The sequence below is a fragment of the Carassius carassius genome, chromosome 25, assembly GCF_963082965.1.
Source record: "Carassius carassius chromosome 25, fCarCar2.1, whole genome shotgun sequence".
Taxonomy (NCBI): domain Eukaryota; kingdom Metazoa; phylum Chordata; class Actinopteri; order Cypriniformes; family Cyprinidae; genus Carassius; species Carassius carassius.
In genome coordinates this window covers 29,671,987-29,681,430 of record NC_081779.1, presented here as the reverse complement: position 1 = coordinate 29,681,430, position 9,444 = coordinate 29,671,987, and the positions used below count along the sequence as shown (strand labels likewise).

The 9,444-nt window shown below is 36.8% G+C and overlaps 1 long non-coding RNA gene across 3 annotated transcripts in view; it reads right to left on the bottom strand.

The window, feature by feature from the left end:
- Positions 1 to 2,358: 2,358 nt before the first annotated feature.
- The window catches only part of LOC132104552 (uncharacterized), a 119,273-nt gene continuing 112,187 nt past the window's right edge, over positions 2,359 to 9,444 (bottom strand). Inside the window, exons 1-3 of one of the 3 annotated variants that reach the window (XR_009423542.1) lie at positions 3,481 to 3,522; positions 3,059 to 3,183; positions 2,359 to 2,938 (exon numbers count right to left, since the gene is read on the bottom strand). This is a non-coding gene — a long non-coding RNA (uncharacterized LOC132104552). Of the gene's footprint in view, positions 2,939 to 3,058; positions 3,184 to 3,480; positions 3,523 to 9,444 lie in introns of those variants that run through there. The other 2 variants (XR_009423541.1, XR_009423540.1) reach the window with 2 other exon arrangements.

Genomic DNA, 9,444 nt, shown 5'->3' with positions numbered 1-9,444 from the left:
CCTGCAAACTGACAATCTTGAGCATTGAAGTCCTAACATAAGTTTTTGTGCATATAACTTCTAACACATTAAAAACTGTCTTACAGCATTGCAAAAACATTGTATTTCATAAGACATAAGCATCTTTCAGTTTGGCAAGATTTGCACTGAACATTGAATGAAGCAGCTTTCTCTCATAGAGAGACAAGCTTTTGAGCAGATTTGGGCTAGATTTCACTTCATTTGAACAGAAGCACTATTTCAACATAACTGGTCTCAGAAACCTGTAAACTGACAATCTTGAGCATTGAGGTCCTAACATATGTTTTTGTGCATATAACTTCTAACACATTAAAAACTGTCTCACTGCATTGCAGAAATCATTTTATTTCATAAGACATTAGCATCTTTCAGTTTGGCAAGATTTGCACTGAATATTGAATAAAGCAACTTTCTCTCATAGAGAGACAAGCTTTTGAGCAGATTTGGGCTAGATTTCACTTCATTTGAACAGAAGCACTATTTCAACATTACTGGTCTCAGAAACCTGTAAACTGACAATTTTGAGCATTGAAGTCCTAACATAAGTTTTTGTGCATATAACTGTTAAGAGTGCATATGGCTGTGAATTTCCCTTGTCACAGCAGGACAGTCTGTGGTTGAACTATCTTTTAACCCATATTAAACAGCGCATCATGTTAAAAAGTATGTTTTGCTGCTATTATCACATCAGTAATATATTAAGTCAACAATTAAGTGTTGCTATGTTGAAAAAAATTACATCTTTAGTGATATCCTAACTCTAACCCTAAGCATAACTTTAATGAACTACAAAAAAAGCGCATAGTTTTGCTTTTTTATTGATACAATGACAGAGGCTTGTCGGTAATGTAGCTTAAAACTTTTTCTTAACGAAATGAAATAAATTATTTATTTAATGGACATCTGGATATCTAAATATGTTAATTGTGCAAACCTCTTTGATATAATTGAGAGGCAGGCTGAAATTTGTTATTTTAAGTGAGCATTATTTAAAATAAAAAAAATGCCTTTATGCCAGCTTTCCATTTATTTCTGAAAACTTTGTTTATTCTGAAAACAACATTATTTTATCAGCATAGTTAATTGGATTTTAATTTATAGCCATTTGAAATATACAGTTCTTGGCTCTTCCGGGGTGTGCTACTGGGCCCCTGGGGGTATAAGGTCAGTAAAACCTACATATATGTGTGTGTTCTACTCATCATGGATAACAAACTGAGCTGTCACATTTATATCTGACAGTTTTCACAGACAAACCTTTTCTATTCTTACATCAAGGCTAGTATAGCTTTTGACAGGACATTGTGAGGCCATCTGAAGAAAAATGGAAAATTTGATAGAAATTATTTAATAATAAAAAGAATAGATTATTTCTTTGAATTTTAAGTAAATGGCAATAAATATAACGGATGAACCTGCAAAAACTTGCCATTATTTATTCCCCGCTGTTAAGCCATAATCAAGGGCATTGTATACACATTGTGATAATTCACTATTACACAAGGAAAAATTAATGCAGTACTAAGAATACTAATATATATATATATATATATATATATATATATATATATATATATATATATATATTATTTATACATACATATATAAATAAAAAAAAAATAAAAAAAATAAATATATATATATATATATACAGTACAGACCAAAAGTTTGGACACACCTTCTCATTCAAAGAGTTTTCTCTATTTTCATGACTATGAAAATGGTAGAGTCACACTCAAGGCATCAAGGGCTATTTGACCAAGAAGGAGAGTAATGGGGTGCTGCGCCAGATGACCTGGCCTCCACAGTCTCCGGACCTGAACCCAATCGAGATGGTTTAGGGGTGAGCTGGACCGCAGACAGAAGGCAAAAGGGCCAACAAGTGCTAAGCATCTTTCGGGAAACTCCATCAAGACTGTTGGAAGACCATTTCAGGTGACTACCTCTTGAAGCTCATCAAGGAAATGCCAAGAGTGTGCAAAGCAGTAATCAAAGCAAAAGGTGGCTACTTTGAAGAACCTAGAATATGACATATTTTCAGTTGTTTCACACGTTTTTTTGTGCCCAAACTTTTGGTCTGTACTGTATGTATATAAACTAATTATCAAGAGTCAGTGTAAAAATATCATCCTCACCCCCTTATCTTGCTCCTCACTTCCTGGACATCAGTAATGTGCATGCTTTTTTAATGCAGTACAAGATCCATGTTGATTATTCCTGCTACATTCTCAGTTATTCCTCAAGTGTTTGTAACAATAAAGCCCATGGCACCATCTTGTTATGCAAAAAAATTAAAATAAATAAGATCTTGGAACTACGTTTATTTCACAAAAAAATGGCATATTTGTTACTAAATATAAACAATAATAAATTTCTGGTGTATTGATGTCCCAGATGCATTAATGTGATCACGTGTATGTCTTAAGTAAAAAATAATCCTGATCATTAATAATATGTTGTTTTTCCAAGTCTAAAATAAACACATATGAGCCTACCTAGTAAAATGATGTATTTACCAAGAATCTTCAGAACATAATATTCACTATATTCATTTTATTGAAGCATAGACTATAAATTTGATAATGTAGCATCAAGACAAATAAGATTCAAGGAAAATAATTATCATCAAAAATACATTAACCTCATATATTAATCAGTTCACACAGATGAGTGATAAAAATGTCCTTAAAAGTCACACAATCTCATCCAGTCAACTGTGATACATATTGTGATACATATAAGACATTGGATACTGTTTCAGAAAATAATGATTCCTTATCATCACAACTAAACTGGTTTCATCTCCCCATCGTGATCTTCTTCTCTCATGTCTGTAAACAGTTTGTGATTGATATCCAGCACTGATGTGGTGTAGCTTTTCTCAGCCAGAGGATCTCTCAGTCCTAACATCCCAGACCTGGTCAAAGTAAAACAAACAATCCAGATGAAGTTGTTTAATGGACAAAGAGCTCAGCTTATGTTCTGCGTGATATAAGCAAAGTGAGCAACTATGACCCTTGTAGTACTGTACACATACCATTCTTCAAGCTGTTTTAAGACCTTTTGAGATGTTTTTTTCAAGCCAATTAACCACATCCTCTTCTTTCACTCCTTTCAAGAGCATCACTTGATCAAAACCCCTCAGTTGGCTGATGAGATCATCTGTACAAATTAAAATACTGCAATAAAAATTTGTTTCTGCAAGAATTAAGAAAAAGTTACAGTTCAATTCAATTCAATTCAAGTTTATTTGTATGGCGCTTTTTACAAATCGTTACAAAGCAACTTTACAGAAAATGATGTTTCTACAATATTTAGTAGTAGCTTATAAGTGGTGAATGTCAGTTTGTGCACGTATGACAGGATTTTTAGAAAAATTAATACAAGACGTAGTCAGCCAGAAGATTAACATTATTCATATTATTAATAATTAATAATTATTATATGATGCAGTCACACTTGCAGCAGTATTTGTTAGTTATGTTTGTTGATTAGGGTTAGCATCATCTGGGGTCCTCTGAGGGTCAGCATCATCTCTTCTCAGGTGTTCTGGATTCAGACTGGAGCTTGTGTAAATCCTAGTTACCACGCAAAATATAGAAACAAAATAGAGACATCATTAGCATAGCTGCTGATCCAACCAAGTAAAAACACCTTTAGGTCACGAATCTGCTTCTCCACGGCCTCGAGCTCGAGCTGCACCGAATGCAGCTCAAACGTGTCCTCACCTGCAATCAAACGAAGACATTCATCCGCCATTAAAGCAAGTAACAGTGAGTAGGCTACAGCAGTGGTAATGTGTGTGAATAGAGTATTAGCAATGTAAGTGCGTTTAGCAACAACCACGCTTGCTGATGCTAACGGGGTATAAGCTAATAGCGGACCCGGGAGATCAAAATAAAACTAGTGATAGGGAGGCGCGCTGATTGTTTTTGTTGTAGAATACAATAGAGGATATATTCACACGTTATATAAACGGAAATGATGGTGTATAAAATTGATTTTTAAGTTAAAAATAGTCGATAAAAAGAATATAGTGACAGAGCTCAAACGCAGTACAGACGCCAACAACAAACAGGAAGTAACGTATGACAGGAAGTATTACAGAGGCAAAAGACTTGCTCATGAGACTCCATTAGCATGTGTAGTTCTCAGAGATAGGAGTTTTTGTCTCTAGAATTCATCTATTGTTGCAGTAAATGTGCCCTTTTCCTCTAGAATCTTTCTCCAAAGTTCATGACTTCTCTCACAAATGTGTTTTAGTCTGTGCAGTATAATACCTGGCTTGAAACCAATTAACTATCAATCCACAATTTATAACACATTTACAAAACAATGAAATAATGTCATCCAGTGTTTATATCAACTAAACCAATTTCATGACAATTGTCTGCTTTTAAAACAGGTGGTGTGGTTTAAAAAAAAAAAACATTATAAAGAATAATCAAGGCTTAAATTACCAGTCCTGTGAGAGATAATAATAAAGTGCTGTATAACACAGCATTGCTTCAAAACACACATACCAGTGGAGTTCGTCTTTGTTTGGGCACAAGATGGCCATCTTGGTCCTGTCAACACTGCACTGGCTCCCTGTCAATCATCGTATAGATTTTAAAATATTGCTTATTACTTATAAATGGCCCTGAATGGTTTAGCACCTCAGTCTTTGAATGAGCTCTTGTTACTTTATAATCCTCCCCGTCTGCTGCGTTCTCAAAACCAAAATCAACTGCCGGCAGCAGATCCATTTCCTATTTGGTGCCTAAACTCTGAAATAACCTACAGTACCTAACATTGTTCGGGAGGCAGACACACTCTTGCAGTTTAAATCTAGATTAAAGACCCATCTCTTTAACCTGGTTTACACATAACACACTAATATGCTTCTAATATCCAACTCCGTTAAAGGATTTTTAGGCTGCATTAATTAGGTAAACCGGAACCTGGAACACTTCCCATAACACCCGATATACTTGCTACATCATTAGAAGAATGGCATCTACGCTAATATTAGTCTGTTTCTCTCTTATTCCAAGGTCACCGTAGCCACCAGATCCAGTCTGTATCAAGATCAGAAGGTCACTGCAGTCACCCGGATCCAGTACATATCCAGACCAGATGGTTATAGCTCAGGGAGTCCAGTACATTATTCGGTTCCGGCAACAGAGCCCCCGCAGCAGGGCAACTGTGTGACAGTGAGGCGGCATAGGTGAATCGCTGTTCACATTAAACAGGTTCTCCCCACTCAATGATGCACCCACTGAGAAACCTGATTAAAAAGTGCTCTTATTATTGGAAATTCTATTGTACGGAACGTGCATATAGAGACACCAGCCATCATAGTCAAATGTTTACCGGGAGCCAGAGCGCCTTACATCTTGGAAAATCTAAAAGTGCTGGCTAATGCTAAACGTAAATACAGTAAGTTTGTTATTCATGCCGGCGCTAATGATGTCCTACTTCGCCAGTTGGAGATCACTAAAAATAACATTAAAGAGGTGTGTGAACTTGCAAGCATGATGTCGGACACTGTAATATGGTCTGGTCCCCTCCCTGCTTACTGTGGTGATGAGATGCATAGCAGATTGTCATCTTTCAATGGCTGGATGTCTAAGTTGTGCCCACAAAATAACAATAGGTTTCATAGACAATTGGACGAGATTTTGGGGCAGACCTGACCTGTTAAAAGGAGATGGTCCTCATCCCTCCTGGGGTGGTGCTGCTCTTCTCTCTAGAAATATTCACATATTCTTAGAGTTTGTACTTGACTAACAGGGGCCCAAGTCAGGAAGCAGACAGAATGGCTAAACCGACCGTCTGCTTGCTTCCTCACGTCACAGAATACAGTTAATTCTCAGCACATATAGACTCTTTCACCTAGATATCACACTATAGAGACTGTGTCTGTTTCCAGAACTAGAAAATACAAAAAACGTTCAGATATATGATCCCTACGAAATCACTTTTAATAACAATATGATCACTGATCATAATCTAGATGTGCTCTGTTTGACAGAAACCTGGCTAAAATCTGATGATTACATTATTTTAAATGAGTCCACCCCTCAAGATTACTGTTATAATCACGAGCCACATCCAAAAGGCAAAGGGGGAGGTGTGGCTTCAATTTATACCAATGTTTTCAGGATTTCTCATAGGACAGTCTTCAAGTATGAAGAAATGGAGCTTCATATAACATTATCCAGAGAAACCAATGTTATTGATAAATCCCCTGTGATGTTTTTTCTGGCTACTCTATACAGGCCATCAGGGCCCCATACAGACCTTATTAAAGAGTTTGCTGATTTTACATCAGAGTTGTTGCTGGCTGCAGATAAAGGTTTAAGAGTTGGTGATTTTAAGATCCATGTTGATAATGAAAAAGATGCATTTGGATCAGCATTTATAGACATTCGGAGCTCTATTGCACAGACACTATTTAACTTTGACTTTGACTATTGGGGTTAGACAACATGTCTCAGGACCAACTCATTGTCGAAATTATACTCTTGATTTAATACTGTCACATGGAATTGATGTTGATGGTGTTGAAATTATGCAGCAAAGTGATGATATCTCAGATCAAAGTCAAAGTCAAAGTCACCTTTATTTATATAGCGCTTTAAACAAAATACATTGCGTCAAAGCAACTGAACAACATTCATTAGGAAAACAGTGTCAATAATGCAAAAATGATAGTTAAAGGCAGTTCATCATTGGATTCAGTTATGTCATCTCTGTTCAGTTAAATAGTGTCTGTGCATTTATTTGCAATCAAGTCAACGATATCTCTGTAGATGAAATGTCCCCAACTAAGCAAGCCAGAGGCGACAGCGGCAAGGAACCGAAACTCCATCGGTGACAGAATGGAGAAAAAAACCTTGGGAGAAACCAGGCTCAGTTGGGGGGCCAGTTCTCCTCTGACCAGACGAAACCAGTAGTTCAATTCCAGGCTGCAGCAAAGTCAGATTGTGCAGAAGAATCATCTGTTTCTTGTGGTCTTGTCCTGGTGCTCCTCTGAGACAAGGTCTTTACAGGGGATCTGTATCTGGGGCTCTAGTTGTCCTGGTCTCCGCTGTCTTTCAGGGCAGTAGAGGTCCTTTCTAGGTGCTGATCCAGCATCTGGTCTGGATACGTACTGGATCCGGGTGACTGCAGTGACCCTCTGATCTGGACACAGACTGGATCTGGTGGCCACGGTGACCTCGGAACAAGAGAGAAACAGAGAAATATTAGTGTAGATGCCATTCTTCTAATGATGTAGCAAGTACATAGGGTGTTATGGGAAGTGTTTCCGGTTCCGGTTTACCTAATTAATGCAGCCTAAAAATCCTTTAACGGATTTGGATAATAAAAGCATATTAGTATGTTATGTGTATGCCAGGTTAAAGAGATGGGTCTTTAATCTAGATTTAAACTGCAAGAGTGTGTCTGCCTCCCGAACAATGTTAGGTAGGTTATTCCAGAGTTTGGGTGCCAAATAGGAAAAGGATCTGCCGCCTGCAGTTGATTTTGATATTCTAGGTATTATCAAATTGCCTGAGTTTTGAGAACGTAGCGGACGTAGAGGATTATAATGTAAAAGGAGCTCATTCAAATACTGAGGTGCTAAACCATTCAGGGCTTTATAAGTAATAAGCAATATTTTAAAATCTATGCAATGCTTGATAGGGAGCCAGTGCAGTGTTGACAGGACCAGGCTAATATGGTCATACTTCCTGGTTCATTATCCATTATTTAGATCATTATTTAGTTTTGTGCAAACTTAATATAGCCAAAACTGTAAATTCTACTTTTGTTACAAGTATGGTAGAACCATCACTTCTACCACAAAAGACTGCTTTGTAAGTAATCTTCCTGATGTATCCGATTCCAGAGCATATCCAAAACCTCAGAACAACTTGATGATGTAACAAAAACTATGGAGTCTCTCTTTTCTAGCATTTTAAATACAGTTGCTCCTTTATGCTTAAGGAAGGTTAAGGAAAACAGTCTGACACCATGGTATAATGAGCACCTTAAAGACACCAGCCCGGAAAATGGAGCGCACCTGGAGGAAAACAAAACTAGAGCTATTTTTCTTATTGCGCGGTGGGAAAGTAACTTATCCTACAGAAAAACATTAACAACTGCTAGATCTGATTACTTTTCTTGTCTTGTAGAAGAAAAAAAACTTAACCCCAGGTATTTATTCAATACAGTGTCTCAATTAACGAAAAATAAAGCATCAACAAGTGTTGACATTTCCCAACATCTAAGCAGTAATGACTTCATGAACTGCATTACTTCTAAAGTTGATACTATTAGGGATACATTTTTAACCAATTAGCTATCAGCTACAGTATCGCATCAGACAGTGCACTATAGATCCCCTGAGGAACAGTTTCACTCTTTCTCTACTATAGGAGAGGAAGAATTGTATAAACTTGTTAAATCATCTAAACCAACAACATGTATGTTAGACCCTATTCCATCTAAGTTCCTAAAAAAGGTGCTTCCAGAAGTTATAGATCCACTTCTGACTATTATTAATTCCTCATTTTCATTAGGATATGTCCTCAAAAAAACACAATTTGACCCCAAAGAATTAGTTAATTATAGACCGATCTCGAATCTCCCTTTTCTGTCCAAGATACTAGAAAAGGTAGTATCCTCACAATTATATACCTTCTTAGAGAAAAATTGTATCTGTGAGGATTTCCAGGATTTAGACCATATAATAGTACTGAGACTGCTCTCTTTAGAGTTAAAAATGATCATCTGATCGTGGTTGTATCTCTCTCTATTAGTGCTATTGGATCTTAGTGCTGCGTTAGACACTATTGACCACAACATTCTTTTGCATAGACTAGAACACTTTGTTGGCATTAATGGAAGTGCATTAGCATGGTTAAAATTGGAACTTATTTGACCGCAATCTATTCGTAGCAGTGAATGAAGAGGTGTCATATTGATCACAAGTGCAGTATGGAGTACCTCAAGGGTCAGTTCTAGGGCCATTACTCTTCATGCTTTACATGTTACCCTTCTGAGATATCATCAGGAAACGTGGTGATAGCTTTCACTGTTATGCTGATGATACTCTCTATATTTCTTCGCAGCCCGGTGAAACACACCAATGAAAAAAACAGAGGCGTTAATTATAGGACCTAAAAACTCTGCATGTAATTACCTAGAACACTGTCTAAGACTTGATGTCTGCTCTGTCAATTCTTCGTCATCAGTTAGGAACCTAGGTGTGCTATTTTATAGCAATCTTTCCATAGTAAGCCATGTTTCTAGCATTTGTAAAACTGCATTTTTCCATCTCAAAAATATATAAAAATTATGGCCTATGCTCTAAATGTCAATTGCAGAAATGTTCATCCATGCATTTATGACCTCAAGGTTAGATTATTGTAATGCTTTATTGGGTGGTTGTTC